Genomic DNA, 17131 nt, shown 5'->3' with positions numbered 1-17131 from the left:
CAATGGGGCTGACCCACCCTGCCCTATGGGCGCTTAGGCACCTTGCACTCTAGCTGGCTATCAGTGCCCGGCAGGAGCACAGGAAAGGCACTGGGTCCTACCAACAGTCTCTGTCCCAGTAGTGGCCCCCATGCCAGCTTCCCACCAGCCATCACGGAGGGCCTGAGCAGTAACTGCACATCTCGCTCAGGATGAGAAGGCCTGGATTTCTTGGTGACTTGTGTAGAGTCAAGAATAAAAAGTATATATATTTTCTGTTGAAATACGAAGGCGCGGGGAGAAACCCACCTTCAAAAACTAGAAATTTTCATCAAGAATGTGAAATTGAAAATGTTCCCTATGTTTTGTTTCCACAGCCCGGATGGAGGTGCCAGGGATAGAGAGGAAAGCCGGGGCCTGGTGAGCGCAGAGGGTCCCGAGGAAAGGCGCATCTGATAGGGAGGCAGAGGGCACCACTGGAAGTTCTGTGGCTTTCTCCGAGAGGCTTGTGCTCCAGTCACATCTGACAGTCTCCCTGACTAGGAGAGGGGTCCCTAACACCTTGAGACAGAGTGGCCCTGACTGATGGCATACGCAGCTGGGATGGCTGAGCTGCACCCTCGCCCCTGTGGCCTTCAGGGTGGGGACAGGAGGCTGGGATTAGGTGAGAATGTTCTGTTCTTGGTACTTGTGCTGGAGGGCACAGTGGGGCCAGGCCTACTTCACCATGGCCTGGCAGCTCTGATGGAAGACCGTCTTGCACTTGGCACACTGGGGGAGAGAGCAGCAAATGCTGCTTGTGCCAAATGGGCCAGAGGCCTCCCCTGTGGCCTGGGGCTGGCCAGTGCTGCCCACAGTACCCACAGGAAGGCTGTGTTCCACTCTGCAAGCCAGTGCATGCAGGCAGCACCTCCACTCCAGAACAAGAGATCTTAAAATGTTTACCTGCAAATGATGCGAGCATTCTGATATTCTCTTTCCTAGTTCATCTTTTTAAACTTCTGTTTGAGACTCATTAAACTGATTTCTTGCCTATGCTTAAAACACTCTGCCGCTTAAAAAATTCAGCCTTAGGCCCATCCACCTGGCCAGAGGACGCCTACTGAAAATGAACCCACGCTCCACTACTCCAGTTTTCCAGTCCCACTTGGATTGGGATGAAGGTTTGGTGGATGAATTTTTCCACTTAGAGCCTTCTGAGCTATGCTGTTAAAAGCATTGAGATACATGAGCAGTAACTGTGGACAAGATGATAATGACAGCAGCAGAGGCAGCAGCAGGTACCATCCACCAGGTGCCCACTAGGTGCCAGGCCTCTGCCAACACTCCAGGGCAGTAACTCACTTAATGTTTCCTGAATCCATTCAGAGATGACAAAACTGAGGCCCAGGGAGGCCCCCTCTCAGAGGGTCTGTGGGGGCCACCTCTGAGTAAGCAAATGGATGGCTCAGTAGAGTCCTGTGAGGGCTCATCTTGTCCCCTGAGCTTGACCAGAGCCAACCATGTAGGGGCGTGGACTGCTCTGGACAACCTCCACCACCCTTCAGCACCGACAGAGTGAACGTTCAATATGTTCCCGCAAAATGGAACTAGGCAGGCCACCCTGGGACACTTGCGCCAGGCTCTGGCTGTGTTGGGGTGCCCCACATACCTGACTGTGGTGTCAAACCCAAACGGGAAGATGACGTCATGATGGTGGCAGATCTGACCAATGAAGCCGCGCTGTGTGCACAAAGGGCGGTGGTAGACGTGCTGGGAGGCAAACTCAACCAGGCCTTGAGGAATCCTTCCTAAACGCCCTCTGCGATCTGTGGAGGGTGAGCGCAGGCCACCGGGCCTTTTAGGCTGCAGTGCTGACACTGTCTGCAAAACAGGGCCTGCTGCTGCGCACGGCAACCTGCATGGAGAACGTCAATCCCAAGGTCCCCCTTGGGCAACAAACTTCCCTAAATTGGGTTGAGCAGGCACCCGGGATTTACAGATGAGACCCAAATACACAGTACCCTCCCCCTTGTGGAAGGAGTGTCAAAAAGTGTCATTCTTGTGGCCCTTCCACCCCTAAGCCTCCAGGTCGGGGGAGGAGTCCAGATGCAGGGAAAGGGCTGAAGAGCCCTGTGGTCCTGGGGTTTGCTGAGGACCTGCTTATTCCAGGGCCCTGGGGGCCTCACCACTGCCCCAGGAAGCTTGGGGCAGACAACAGGGAGACCCATGCTGGGGACGGAAAAGCTGAAGACTGCACCCCCTTGCTATTTCCCTTTCTGATTTCTTCCAGGAACGAGCTCCTTCTAGAGAGGCTGGGGAGTAGAGAGAGGGTACCTCGTCTTACCTGTCGGAGGTCGGCGAAGCTGTACTTGTGGGGAAACTCCAAGAGATAATCCCTGTGGTTGAGCCTTCAAAGAAAACAAGACCTGGGCCAACCTGTGTTCTATTTGTTTTCATTCCAAGCTTAAACCCTCTCCTGCCTCATACTGGGTTGTGGTTAGGAGCAGCGATAAGCTGCCTAGGCTCGGGACCTGGTCTTCCAGGTAACTAGCTGTTGACCTTGGTCAAGCTCCTCAGCCTCTCTGAGACTCAGGTTTCCTCAAGTGAGAAATGGAGCTGTTCTGAGGAGAAAATCCTTCACTGAAGGAATCTGGTGCAGTACCTAGCACATAGTGACGGATGAGGATGAGGAAGATGAAAGCTAATGCTTGGTGCCGGTACTGAGCTAAGAGCTTCACGTATCATTCTAGGCTCATAGTCCTGTGAGGTTGGTACTATGTAATCCTCATCTCAGAGAAGGGGAAACAGAGGCATCAAACCCAAAACCCAAACCTGTTGCCATTGAGTCGATTCCAACTCATAGTGACCCTATAGGACAGAGTACAAGTGCCCCATAGGATTTCCAAGGAGCGCCAGGTAGATTCGAACTGCCAACCTTTTGGTTAGCAGCCATAGATAGCATTTAACCACTATACCACCAGGGTTTCCAATTCTCATCTTAAAGAAGAGGAAACAGAGGCACAGAGGTTTAATTAATCTGTCTGAGGTCGCATAGCTAGTAAGTGGCAAAGCTGGACTTTGAATGTAGGAGTCGGGCTCCAGAGCCTGTGCCCTTATCGGCCCTGCTGAGTGCCTACAGATGCTGGCTGTGGTAATCGTTGCTGCCACTACGTGGCAGGCACAGTGCTGAGGACAGAAATGCACAGGATGTTCCCTCTGGCCTCCTGCAGCCCTAGTCTAGGGAGGGACAGACATTCAAACACCTGGTTTCAGTCTATGTGAGAGGAGCCAGACATGCCCTAAGCTCTACAGATCTCGTTTCAGAAGCAGAGAAGGGGTGTGGAGGACAAGGGCTCACCGCCTGCCTGGCTCTCCATTCCACCACACCAGTGGGAGAGATCCTGTGGGTGACATCCTGAAGGATGGAGAGGAAACACCTGCAGAAATTCCCGATACAAAAACCTGGCTAGCCTTGCTGTGTGTGTATGTTTTTATGGGTATTGGGGATGGGGACAGAATGCTCTGAGTCAGAGGAAGCTTGGGAGCCTGCCCTAGCACATGGAGGTTCACACGGGGAATCTGGATGGTGTCAGAGCTGTGGGGCATCTGGAATGGGGGCTTAGCTGTGCCCCACCCCATGGCTTCAGTTGCGATCCAGGGAGGGCCCAATCTGGGGCAGAGACAGTGGGTCCCACTGAGTAGCCAAGTGGGCCACGCTGTGCCACAAGGGGTGGGGATGCTGCCGACAGGCCACTGGGTTCACCATGCTGATTTCCCCAGTCAACTTCCAGCTTTCTGGGAATAGGAAGCTGCCATTTATCACCAGGAAAATGCGGGGGTGGGGGAGAACACAGGCTGGCCTTCAGCTGGCTGGAAGGGAAGGGCTGACTGGAGGGAGAGTTATTTTTGTTATCTGCCCTCTGTCACTGTCCTGGAAGCCCTAGGTGCCAGCTAGGCCCAGGGCTTCCCTGTGAGCCGCCACACCCTGGCCTGTCACATTCTCAGCAACACCAAGGCCTTGCAGCCGGTTTCTCTCCACAAGACTCGGCTGAGGCCAGGGGGAGAGCACTGGCCCGGGGTAAGAGGACACCTCTCATCCTGACCTCTGGTAGAGAAATCTGCATGCATGCCCACACACCAGGCCTACTCAGGCCTTAGTTTCTCCCCAATACAATGAGGAGACTTCCTTTGTTGTTCTCTGGCCTGAGGCCGACTCCCTGGGGAAGGGACAGGAGAAATCTTTTGGGCTCCCTGGAAGAAAGCAGAAGATGAGAGGAGATGGCTGTATCTTAACTCCCCCAACCCAGAAAGTGATGGGGTGGGATGTGGTGGGTGACGTGGGTATTACCTGTCTCCTCTGAGCCCTGGGTTCCTTTTCCGCCCACTCTTCCCTAGGCTCTTGGGAGAAGCACTTGAGGCCTGGTGGGGAAGCTCCCCCGTGGGGCACTTCTGTGACGGCTGCTTCGCAAAGGCCTGAGAGGATGTTCTCCTGGACTTCCCTACCTCTTGGAGATGTGTCCGTGCCCCAGGCCTGCCCCTTTGTCTCAGAGCACCCAGTCAGGGTGCTGCTACTAGTGGAGGGGAACACCACCCTGACTTCACCACCTGCACCCCAGACCTGCTCAGTCTCCTTTTCAATCCACCTCTTCCTCTCCATTTCCACTCTGGCCGACTGGGTCCAGGCCCTCTCATCTCCCTGGATTAATGAATTACTACACCAGTCACCTGCCCAGCTCCCATCCCCCCAAGCCCCTGCACCCCACTGCAGCCAAAGTAGTCTTTTCTAAAGCCCTGATAGAACATGACAGTCCCTTGCTCAAAACTGCTCAGTGGCTCCCCACTGCCTGAAGAATAAAACCCAAATGCCATCAGTGTGGCACACAGGACTTTCAAGTCTGGCTCCTGAGGACGCCTGGCCCATGCACCACAGCCCAGCTGCCCTGGGCCCCTGGCAGGTCCCTGTGGGCCATGTTCCCTCCCACCTCCACATTACAGGTTCCCTTGGAGAGCCTGGCCCTCTTCTCCCCTTTCTCTCTGTATTTATTTTTCTGAATGCCAGTTCCATATATACACGATGCCATTTGTGTAGAGGCACCTGTTCTCATGTGTGAATAGACAGAATGAGGTCTGAAAGAATGCTCTGTCGATAATGATAGTGGTAGGATTTGAGAAGGGGTGATTGGAATTTACCTTTTTCTATGTTATTAAAAAAAAAAAAGTACTGTTTGAATATTCTGACATCATCCACCATGGACCGTCTTTGAAAACAAGAAAAATCTTTTTTTAAAAACGACTCTGCAAACCCTCAGCTCAGATGCCGTCTGCTCTGGGAGCTTCGTTGGCCCCTGGGCCCTGTTCAGGCTGGTCGGGTGTCCTCCCTCACAGCACACACCACGCTGACCTGGGGAAATAAGCAAATGTTTAGAGACCAAGGCTTATTATCAGGGGGTGAGAGGCAGGGGTAAGGAGGGATCATTGCTTAGGGGGCACTGAGTTTCTGTTAATGGTGGTAGAATAACTTGGAAAAGATTACGGTGGGTCTAACCTAAGCACTTCTGAGTTATAAAAAGAACAGAATAGACACAGAGACACACACGGGGGCAGACAAATGCCGAGGAACACCAAGGTACGCCAAGGAACTCCAGGGAATACCGACAAGGAAGGCCCTCCCCTAGGGTCAGGCCCTGAATTTGAACTTCTAGCCTCCTGAACTGTAAAAAATAATTTCTGTTCTTTAAAGTCACCTATTGTGGTATTTTTGGTTACAGCAGTACTAGGTAACTAGGACACTGCTCAAAGCCATTGCACTGTGTGTTCAAGGGAGAGAGGCAGGCTGCACAACAGCCCGTAATGGGTACTTGACCCAGCCAGAGAGCCAGTGGAGTTTCCTGGGATAGTGACCACTCAGCTGAGAACTAAAGAATAAGAAATGGACAGAGAATGGGCTTTGCAGCTGGACACCCACGGGGTGTGCTATGGATTGAACTGTATCCCCCAAAAATGTGTGTCAACTTGACTAGGCCATGATTCCCACTATTGTGTGATTGTCCACCATTTTGTCATCTGGTATGATTTTCCTATATGTTCTAAATACGGATTCCATGATGTTAATGAGGCAGGATTAGAGGAAGTTATGTTAATGAGGCAGGACTCAATCTACAGGATTAGGTTATGTTTTAATTCAATCTCTTTTGAAATATAAAAGAAGCCAGCAGATAGACATGAGGACTTCACACTACCAGGAAAGCTGTGCCAGGAGCAGAGCCATCCATTGGACCTGGGGTTCTTGTGCAGAGAAGCTCCTAGACCAGGGGAAGATTGATGACAAAGATCTTCCCCCAGAGCCAACACAGAAAGCAAGCCTTCCCCTGGAGCTGGCACCCTGAATTCAGACATCTAGCCTCCTAGACTGGGAGGGAATAAATTTCTCTTTGTTAAAGTCAAAAAAAAAAATAAGAAGAAGAAGAAGGACGGTGCTGGATGTGCGTCTATGCACCTGGGTGTTTAGTGTTTGCCGGTTCCTCCACCACCGTCCAGTGTTCATCTATATATCCTGACATTCTTTCCCTAAGTTTCCCCATAGTAGCCAGGACAACATTTCCCACACAGGGTGGATGGTTACCGCTTCAACGACCTTAAGCTGTAATTTTCCAGTCACAAGACTCATGAAAGATAAAGGCAAGGCACATGGCCAAGAGTAGGCTGGGTGGTCTGTGGGAGGAGGCAGAGACACACAAAGGGCTAAACAGGTAAGACGGCCTAAGTCACGCCATGGGTCCGGCCATTTCTGGAGAAAGAGACGCTCCTCCCCAGTATGTCAGATCTAAATTCCCCCAAGTCACATATGGCAACCGCATTCCAACACACCAGTGCTTTGTAGGTCCTTTATGGGACCTATGAGACATTCCCATATATTCAGCTCATTAACAGTCATCTGAGTTGATTCTCAAACAGCCCTATGAAGGCATCTCCATTTTACAGAAGAAGATACAGAACCTCAGAATCTGCAATTTGCCTGATATTACTAGCCTGTACATGGTGGGACAGGGATTGAAATCAAGTCCAATCCAGCATTATACTCACACCAGGTGGGAACTTGTAAGGACCTGAACCAAGGTAGGCGCGGCAGGAGTGGACAAAAAACCAAAGCCAAACCTGTTGCCGTCAAGTTGGTTCCAACTCATAGCAACCCGACAGGACAGAGTAGAACTGCCCCATAGGGTTTCCAAGGCTGTAAATCTTTCCGGAAGCAGAGTGCCACAACTTTATCCTGTGGAGTGGCTGATGGGTTCAGATTCCCGACCTTTCAGTTAACCAAACACTTAACCACTGCTCCACCAGGGCTATTTTTTTTTTTTTAACCATAAAAATAGATTATCTATTCAAAAAATTAATTAAAAACAAAGGCTGTATGAGGAAGGCTCCTTCCGAGGCTCTCCCCCTCTAGTTAGTCTGCACCATACACTCCTCCACACACTTGCTTCTCCCCAGTTGTCTACCACCTCCTCCACGGGCCACTCAACTTCATGTTCTCCATATCTTCTGTGTCACTACATCACACTCTTAGGCATTATGCTTCACTGGATTTTTTGGAGGTTGTAGATATCAGACTGAACTGTTAGCTTCTTCCCTTCTAGATGAAAATTTTTTACACTGAAATATTTCACACTCAGCCTCAGAGAGACTAAGTAAGACAAAGTAACTTGCTATTCAGGGTCAGAGCTGGACCTCGAATCTGCTCTGAGTCCTACGTCCCTTCTTTCCACTGCTTCCATGTTGTTTCAAGTTACAGCTCCCAGCTTCTCCAGTCCCTGAAGAAGAGGAATGATGTCTCCGTTGTCTGGCTTTATACCCTAATAGAGTTCAGTGTTCAGTGACAGACAATCACAAATCCCACGGGAAAGCAAGGAAGGAGGGAAAGAGAAAGAAGGAAGGAAAGAGAGAGGGAGGGAGGCAGGTACTCACTCTTGCGGAGACTGATATGAACCATCAGCATTTGGCGTCCCCAGGTCTGAGTCGTAGGACATGGGCTCCTCAGAGCAGTCTGGACTCTTGGAGACATTTTCATGGAGAAGGAAGCTATCAGAGTTCAGGCTGCAGGACAGCTGGGATGAACTGGCCGTGTCCAGGCTGAGGGAGGAGGCAGTGAGCTTCCTCTTACGCTGGATCTTATGGCTTGATTGCTGGACTTCGATGTAACTCTGTGGCCGAGGAATGGGAAACTGAATCCAGGGACTCCTTCTGCTGTAGTTCCGCACCCGAGGTAGTGAGAGGGTCGAGCTCGGAGAATGGGCAAAGCCCAGAGAGGGCCAATGGGGTGAGTGTCCACTCGTTTAAGATGGCAGATTTGTAGGAGAGTTCAAAGGACAAAGACGTTAGTCCCTGCAGGAAGCTAAGGAGAAACTCGCCTTCCTCGGTATCTCCAAGCAAGGCCGTGGCCTGATAGTACTCACACAGCCGGGCCTGCTCCTGGAGGAGCAATTTCAGGTAACACTCCCTCAGTCCATCATTGAGGGTCAGTCGGAGCTATGCCCAGCAGCGGCCCACATCCGTGTTGATGAAGACCAGGTGCTCTAATTCTGAAATGACGTGTCTGAGAAGGGGGAAAACAGACTTGCTTTAAGTAACTACCGCAAATCACTGAGACGTCATTTTATCCATGAGGTAGCAAAAATCAATCATAATGATTGTAAATATACACAGGCATGACAAATTCTGGATAATAGTGTTTCAAGGGGAACTCAGAAATATCTAATCTATAACCGCCAAAGTTTCCAGGTTGCTGTCATGAATTTCTGTGTTTATTACAACTGCCCCTTGGGCCCCTGGCAGCGATCTACTCATCTAAGACGTGTTTGTTGAGGCCCTAAGTGCAAGCTCCTTGGAGCTGTGAAGATACAGGGTAAAGACATGGTCTCTGCCTTCGGCAACGAACTGCCTTTCAAGGGCACATGTGAGTCAAGCCCTATTTTTGGTATCATTTCAGGGTTAGAGTGAGTAAAATACCATAGAAAAGGCAGCCCTGAGAGATTTCAAGAGACAAAGATGGAAGGAGAATCCTCTAGGCACAAGCGGCTGACAGAAAAAAAGGCATAGAAGGATAGGGAAGCAACAGACATATAACAGGAGTGGTGAGCACTCCGATGACAACACGTGGAGGGAATTCAGTTGCAAAGCCAGGTAGTAAAGGGACTTGAGTATCAAAGTGATGAGGCAAAGTGGGGCAATGGTTCCCATGACAGGCTGTGCATCAGAGTCACCTAGGGAACTTGATCAGGTCACAGATTCTAAGGCCCCAGCCTAGTGAATCAGAAATCCAGGGGACTGACAGCATCCCCAGGATGGCATTTGGGAGCCTATGGGCTACAGGTTTTTGTGCAGGCAGGTTTGACTTGGCCATAACTATGCAGATTTCAGGGTGGACTTCTCTGAATAGAAAGATAAGACCCCCAAGTCTACCAAACTCAGTGTCTGAATCCCTAGGTTTGAAGTAAATGCCCCTCCTGTGAGCTACCCTAGCCCTCTGTGCATGTCTCCCCTGTGGGCAGGGAGGCCACTCTGTACTGGGGGCCGACCACACTCTACTGGGCTCAATAACTGAGCCCCCAGTTGCTTAAGCTCAGTAACTTTTGGCCTGCTGACTGACCCAATGGAAGACAGAATGAGATAAGAGGGACAATTAGAAAGCCAACGGTCAGCCAGGAGTAAGATAAGAACCTGAGACAGGACAATGGTAGTAAGGCATGAAAAAGAAGATCAGAGACTGAAAAGGCACTTCGATCCTGAAGGTGGCATTTAACAGCCCTCAGAGGCACAGCGCAGCCCTGTGGCGCAGTGGGAAGCCCTGGCGGTGCAGTAGTTAACAGCTCGGCTGGTAACCAAAAGGTCAGCAGTTTGAAGCCACCAGATGCTTCTTGGAAACCCTACGGGGCAGTTCTGCTCTGTCCTACTGGGTCGCAATGATTTGAAATTGACTCAATAGCAACGGGTTTGGTTTCTGATTACAGGCACAGTGCCAGATATTTTCTGGGCAGGGCCAAAAAGACAAATGTCTCCTGGGTGAATATTCAGATATTCTACCTGGATTCTACTCCTCCAAAAATCCTACCCTTAGTTACATGTATAACATTTAGCACATAGATATTCAAACATTCTAAGGCAGGGTTGGCAAACTTTTTTTATAAAGGGCCAGATGGTAAATATTTTAGGGTTTGTGGGCCATACAGCCTCTGTTGAACTACTCAACACTGCCACGGTCGGGGAAAAACAATCATAGACAGTATGTACAGGAATGGGTGTGGCTGTGTTCCAGTAAAACTTTTTTACAAAAATAGGTGGTGGACCAGATTTGACATATGAGCCTTAGCCTGCCAACCCTCGTCTAATGCAACGTTTCTCTAAGGTTTCAGATTGTGACAAACATGCATAATGTTTGTTTGGCACCCTCAAGTAAACAGAAGACACTGTTCCTGCTACAGGAGGCCAGCCCTGGGCTGCAAAGGAGTCCCAGACCATCCTTTGAGGGCTGGGGGGTTCAAAACCTAATGGCACAGTGGCTGGGATGCTTGGTCTAAGGAGAAACCCTTCAATGGTCTCCATCCACTATCTCTACACTAGAACACAGAGAGGCGCTTTAAGTTTTCTTCACAGCTTGAGAGGAAGAGCCACGTGTCCCACACTCAGAAACTCCTCCCCAAAGCAAAGCCTCTCTAGGCTGAGCTCACTTGTGGGAATGCCGTTCAGGAGGGGCCAGAAGACAGACTGACACAGAGCCTTCTGGTGGGGGCTTTTCTTCCTCTTTCCTCCAGCCTCAGCTTGGATGTGCTTGGTGTGCAGGCCATGGAGAAACACGGCCTCCAGGGCACTGCACAAGCTATTGGCATCTCTGTCTTCACTGATGACACTGTGTCTGAGGACACGTACTGTTTCTGCAACGCCTTCACTGATCCCACCAGCTTCTTCTTGATGACCTAGGCAGTGCCAAACGTAACACAGGCCTTTAGAGAAACATTCCAGGGGATGGGACTCTTTGCCTATTGGCAAATACATATGCAGCCACACAGGCAACCTATCTTAAATCCATTCTTTGTAAACTCCCATTTTATCACCAATAAGATGATCAAGAAAGGGTGGGATCTCCTCAGACCCTGCTTCTACTATAACTTTTCTCAATCCGAGACCTCATTCTGGATACTGCCCATTCATTTGAAAGTAAGAAAAGCTGATGAAATACAGTCTCTCCTTTCCCACCCTGACCCTCCCTGGCTCGCCTACCGGGATGGCAGCCCGGGGGTCCAGTCCATTCCCCACCACTGACAGCATTTCCACTTGTGCAGCAGCTTCCACAGAGAATCACAGACACCTGCAGGGGAAGATGAGGGCCAGATAAGCAAGCTCCCAAGTCACTCCCTTTCCCAGCCAGAGTCCCCAGCAGGCAGCCAGAGGTCAATGAATCTTACTCAAACTGCAACTGAAGGGCCTTTTCAGTACAAAAATAAAAATCAGAGAGTGAATTCTATGGAAGGAAACAAGGAAGGAAAAAAGTCAGAGGGCTCGGACCTCAGGAGGTGAAGAGCCCTGTGTGCCACACGTCGATCTGCCCCAGGGAATGGGCAGCGAGGGCTCTTTACACCAAACACTGGCAAAGTGCCAGTGTTCATGCGTTTTTTTTGGGGGGAGGGCAGAGAATGACAGGCTGATTTAGATATAAAGATGAGGGTACAAGGAGGATGCTGCAGCAGGAAGTGCTCCCTGGGACCAGGATGCTGGGGCTTAGAATTTATTCAGAGCCCTGCAGCTGCCCCGACTCCTGCCCCACGCCCGTAACTGCAGCTCAGCACTAAAAATTATAACTGAAATGGCTTCAAAAGGGGAGGACATGTCTGCTACACTTCTGCGTTTCCTTTGGGCTATGAGGGTCTGGCTTCAGCAGCACTGGGACACGTCTAAACGGGGCCAACAAGGGTTCTAATCTCAGTTTTGCCTCTAGCCAGCCGGGCATACCTGGGGAGGGTATCAGACCCCTCTGATGGAGATTAGGAAGGTGTGTAAAATGCTTAGCACAGGTCTTGATATATACCAGGTGCTCAATATAAATGGTATCTAAACAAATGTGCACAAATAGTTGATAGTTGAAGTCAGTACACAGTGAAATCTCCTTTTTAATGGAAAAGTTTTTTCTCTTAAACTAATCATTAATTTTACATGGAAAGGGAAGAGGACCCAGATAAGTAAAGCACTACTGAAGAAGAATAAAGTAGGAGGACTGGCACTATCTGACCTCAGAACCTACTATACAGCTACAGTAGCCAAAACAGCCTGTTACTGGTACAACAACAGACACATTGACCAATGGAACAGAATTGAGAACCCAGATATAAATCCATCCACATATGGTCACCTGATCTTCGACAAGGGCCCAAAGTCCATCAAATGGGGAAAAGACAGTGTTTTTAACAAGTGGTACTGGCAAAACCGGATGTCCATCTACAGAAAAAATGAAACAGAACCCATGCCTCACACCATACTCAAAAACTAATTCCAAACGGATCAAAGACCTAAATATAAAACAAAACACCATAAAGATTAGAGAAGAAAAAATAGGATCAACACTAGAGGCCCTAATACGTGGTATTAAGAAGATACAATCCATAACTAACATTACACAAACTCCAGAAGATAAGCTAGATAACTGGGATCTTCTAAAAATTAAACACGCTCATCAAAAGACTTCGTCAAAGGAGTAAAAAGAGAACCTACAGACTGGGAAAAAGAATTTGGCTATGACAAATCCAACAAAGGTCTAATCTCTAAAATCTACAGGAAAATCCAACACCTCTACAACAAAAAGACAAATAATCCAATTAAAAAATAGGCAAAGGAAATGAACAGACACTTCACCAAAAAAGACATTTAAGTGGCTAACAGACACATGAGGGAATGCTCTCGATCACTAGCCATTAGAGAAATACAAATCAAAACCACAATGAGATGCCATCTCACTCCGGTGCTGCTGGCACGAATCAAAAAAAAACAGAAAATAACAAATGTTGGAGGAGCTGCGGGGAGATTGGAACTCTTCCGCGCCACTGGTGGGAATGGAAAAATGATACAACCTTTTGGAAAATGATACGGTGCTTCCTCAGTAAACTAGAAATAGAAGTACCATATGATCCAGCAGTCTCACTCCTAGGAATATATCCTAGAGTAATAAGAGCCCCCACATGAATAGACATATGCGTACCCATGTTTGCTGCAGTATTGTTCACAATAGCAATAAGATGGAAACAACCTAGACGCCCATCAACAGCTGAATGGATATGCCAACGAACTGTGGTACATACACTCAATGGAGTATTACAAGACGGTAAAGAACAATGATGAATCCATGAAGCATCTCACAATATGGATCAATCTGGAGGGCATTATGCTGAGTAAAATAAGTCAATCACAAAAGGACAAATACTGCATGAGACCACTTTGACAAAAACTCATGAAAAGGTTTACACACACAAAAAAAACAAACTTTGATGGTTATGAGGGGTGGGGATGGAAAAACACTAAACAGACAATGGATAAGTGGTAACTTTGGTGAAGGGTAAGACAGTACACAATACTGGAGAAGCCGGCACAACTTGTCCAAGGCAAGGTCACGGAAGCTCCATAGACACATCCAAATGTCCTGAGGGATGCAATTATTGGGCTGAGGGCTGTGGGGACCATGGTCTCTGGACACATCTAGCTCAACTGGCAGAACATAGTTTATAAAGTTCTACATTCTACTTTGGTGAGTAGCGTCTGGGGTCTTAAAAGCTTGTAAACAGGCCATCTAAGATATTCCACTGGTCTTATCCCGTCTGGAGGAAGGGAGAATGAAGAAAACCAAAGACACAAGGGAAAGATTAGTCCAAATGACTAAATGGACCACAACTACCACAGCCTCCACCAGAATGAATCTAGCACAACTAGATGGTGACCGGCTACCACAGCTGACTGCTCTGACAAGGATCACAATAGAGCTGGAGAAGATATAGCACGAAATTTTAATTTGCAAAGAAAGACCAGAACTACTGACCTGACAGAGACTGGAGAAGTCCCGAGAGTATGGCCCCCGGACACTGTTTTACCTCAGCAATGAAGTCACTCCTGAGGTTCATCCTTTACCCAAAGATTAGACAGGCCCATAAAACAAAATGAGACTAAAAAGGCACACCAGCCCAGGGGCAAGGACTAGAAAGCAGGAGAGGACATAAAAGCTGGTAATAGGGAACCCAGGGTTGAGAAGGGGAGAGTGTTGCCATGTCCTGGGGTTGGTAACCAATGTCACAAAACAATGTGTGTACTAATTGTTTAATGAGAAGCTGGTTTGTTCTGTAAACCTTCACCTTAAGTATAATTAAAAAACAATGATTTTCTCTTTTCTGTTGTTGAAACCCTCAAGTGTCGCTTAAGCAAGAGGTGGGTCAGGCCCCATTTGCAGAGCAATAGGGAGCCAGATCCCAGCTCCTGGCCAGCTCCACCAAGGATAAGCAATACCTCGGGGCAGCTGGCTTCCTCGCCCAGGGTGGTTGGGGGAGCCTGAGCCTGAGGCGGTTGCTGGCTGGCCCAGCCCCACCATAGTAACTTGGACAGACCAGAAGCAGCAGCATGTTCACACCTAAACCAATCTCCACGGACCACACAAGGAGCCGTGCTGGCTCAGCCTCCCCTGGACCCACTCATTTATACTCTTTACAACATGCAACATCACCCCTGGTACCTATCATGTCCCTGTGTTCAGTGTTGGGACTGACTTACGACCAGCCCTGGGAGGTAGAAACACCGGGTTCTGTGACTATGGCCAACCTCACTCAGTGACACTCCGAGGTTCTCAAGGCCAGAATACCAGCCGAAAGGAAGTGATGGCTTCTGTTGCTCCAGGCCTAATGAGCTGGATGAGTAACTGTCCCTCACCTTCCAAGTATTTGGATGATGCCTACTACTCCAGCAGTCAGCATCAGTAATTTCATATGAACGCTAGAAACAATGTCCCTGGGAAGAGGTACAGGGGATTAGGCACTGGGGAAAACGTGGACTCCAGAGAGGTCTACCACCTGAGGCCCTGCACACACCTATTCCAGCTGTTCAGTCTGTAATTGCCTGGCTCTAAGTAAACACCTAGATTCAGCTGCCAAGGGGCAGCTGCTGAGGTTGGCAGGGGATGCAGCTGAATGGGGGCTGGGTCCAGAGAAGAATGGACATGAAGTACGGGGGTGAGGACAGCAGAGGTGAAAGGACATAGAGGCTTGGTTGTTGAGAAGACTGGATGAGGGTTAGCAGGAATTGGGGCAGTGAGAGTTGGGGGCAGTTCGGCAAAGAATTAGTGAATGGAGTGGCCCCAGGATGGTAACCAAAAACCAACCAAACCCAGTGCCGTCCAGTGGATTCCGAGTCATAGCGACCCTATAGGACAGGGTAGAACCGCCCCACAGAGTTTCCAAGGAGTGCCTGGCGGATTCAAACTGCTGACCCTTTGGTTAGTAGCTGTAGCCCTTAACCACTATGCCACCGGGGTTCACCCAGGCAGGATGGTAGGAGGCGGAAAAATGACTGGAGTTGTCAAGTGGAGAAGTGTATGGTGAACAAAGGAGTTAGAGACCAAGTCTGTGAGGACAAGATATATAACCCGGAATATGACTATGATTGATCGGAGTAATCCAGAAGAAAGGGGTGAGCTCAAGAGGGCGCCTACATTGGTGGTGGGTCGTCAATGAAAGCAGACCTCAGGGAGCGGAGCAGGGGTGTGTGAGAGACTGGGATAAGAAAGTTGGACACAAAAGAGGGAGAATCCGAACAGTGAGCTGGGGGAGGTTCGCCTAGTGAATGAGGACGGCCAGAGGGCTTCAGGGCTCAGGAGATGTGCTACGGGGAGGCAGAGCAATGCGGCTGAGACTGCGGTCGGCACTGCGCTAGAATGGGGCCCGGGTGAGGCTGCATTCCTGCAAGGCAGATGGTGAGGGGTCGGGGGAAGAGCTGGGGTCAGACCACGGCTGGGAGAAGATGGAGGGGCGGCGCTGCAGTGGCAGAGCAGGCGGAGGCTGGGGTCGGAGTGGGGCGCACAGGGAGCCGGGCGGGGCGCCGGGCGCGGGCTGGGAAAGGTAGGGGGCTCTGAGGTCAGACAGTCGCAGAGCAGCCAGGGTTTGGGATCACAGAGGGGGCGGGACGCCCTACCCCGCTCGCGTCTCCGCCCCGCCGCCCCTAAGCTGCCCTCCTCACCCCCTGACCCCTGACCCCGAAAGGGAGCGAGGCGGGGCGGGGGTCACTCACAGCGGCTGCGGCCCCTCAGCCTCTAAGCGGAAGGGTCGCTCACGGCCGCCGCGGCCCCTCAGCCTCTAACCGAAAGGTCGCTCACGGCCGCGGGCGCCCCTCAGCCTCTAAGCGGAAGGGTCGCTCACGGCCGCCGCGGCCCCTCAGCCTCTAAGCGGAAGGGTCGCTCACGGCCGCCGCGGCCCCTCAGCCTCTAAGCGGAAGGGTCGCTCACGGCCGCCGCGGCCCCTCAGCCTCTAAGCGGAAGGGTCGCTCACGGCCGCCGCGGCCCCTCAGCCTCTAAGCGGAAGGGTCGCTCACGGCCGCCGCGGCCCCTCAGCCTCTAAGCGGAAGGCTCGCTCACGGCCGCCGCGGCCCCTCAGCCTCTCACCGGAAGCTGCGGCCTCCCAGCCACTGGCAACAGGAAGCGGCTCCGGCGAGGACTGACGCCATCACGTTGGCTCGGTGCCCCGGCCCCGCCTCCGGCACGCAGAGCCAATCGTGGAGCCCGGCAGGGGCGCGGGGCGGGGCCAGCCTCTCCCTCGTGCTGACAGTTACCGACAGCCGAGTAGAAGGCCAGTGTGGCTGTTGGGGACCCGAGGGCTGGCGCCGGGCCCCTGCCTCCCACAGGGTCTGCGCAGAGCGTGGCTTCGGGGCTGCTGAGCTCGCTGGGCCTCGGCACCACCTGTGTCACCTTGGAGCCATCACTTTGCCTCCCACAGCCGCGGGCTGCCCGCTTATGAAATGGTACCAGGGATACTTCTCCTGCGGTTGCCTCCTGGAGGGCACGAGCGCAGCCCGGCCTGCAGAGCGGGCCCAAGTGGGGACTTTCCCGGGAGGCTCGCAGGAGGACATACATGTTAGGGCCACACCTGATGCCACGGGA

General features: G+C 51.0%; 1 pseudogene; it reads right to left on the bottom strand.

The window, feature by feature from the left end:
- The window catches only part of LOC111752523 (rho GTPase-activating protein 27-like), a 29319-nt pseudogene extending 12606 nt beyond the window's left edge, over positions 1–16713 (bottom strand).
- Between the last annotated feature and the right edge of the window lie 418 nt (positions 16714–17131).

The sequence above is a fragment of the Loxodonta africana genome, chromosome 18 (assembly GCF_030014295.1).
Source record: "Loxodonta africana isolate mLoxAfr1 chromosome 18, mLoxAfr1.hap2, whole genome shotgun sequence".
Lineage (NCBI taxonomy): Eukaryota > Metazoa > Chordata > Mammalia > Proboscidea > Elephantidae > Loxodonta > Loxodonta africana.
This window is presented reverse-complemented; position numbering and strand designations above follow the sequence as displayed.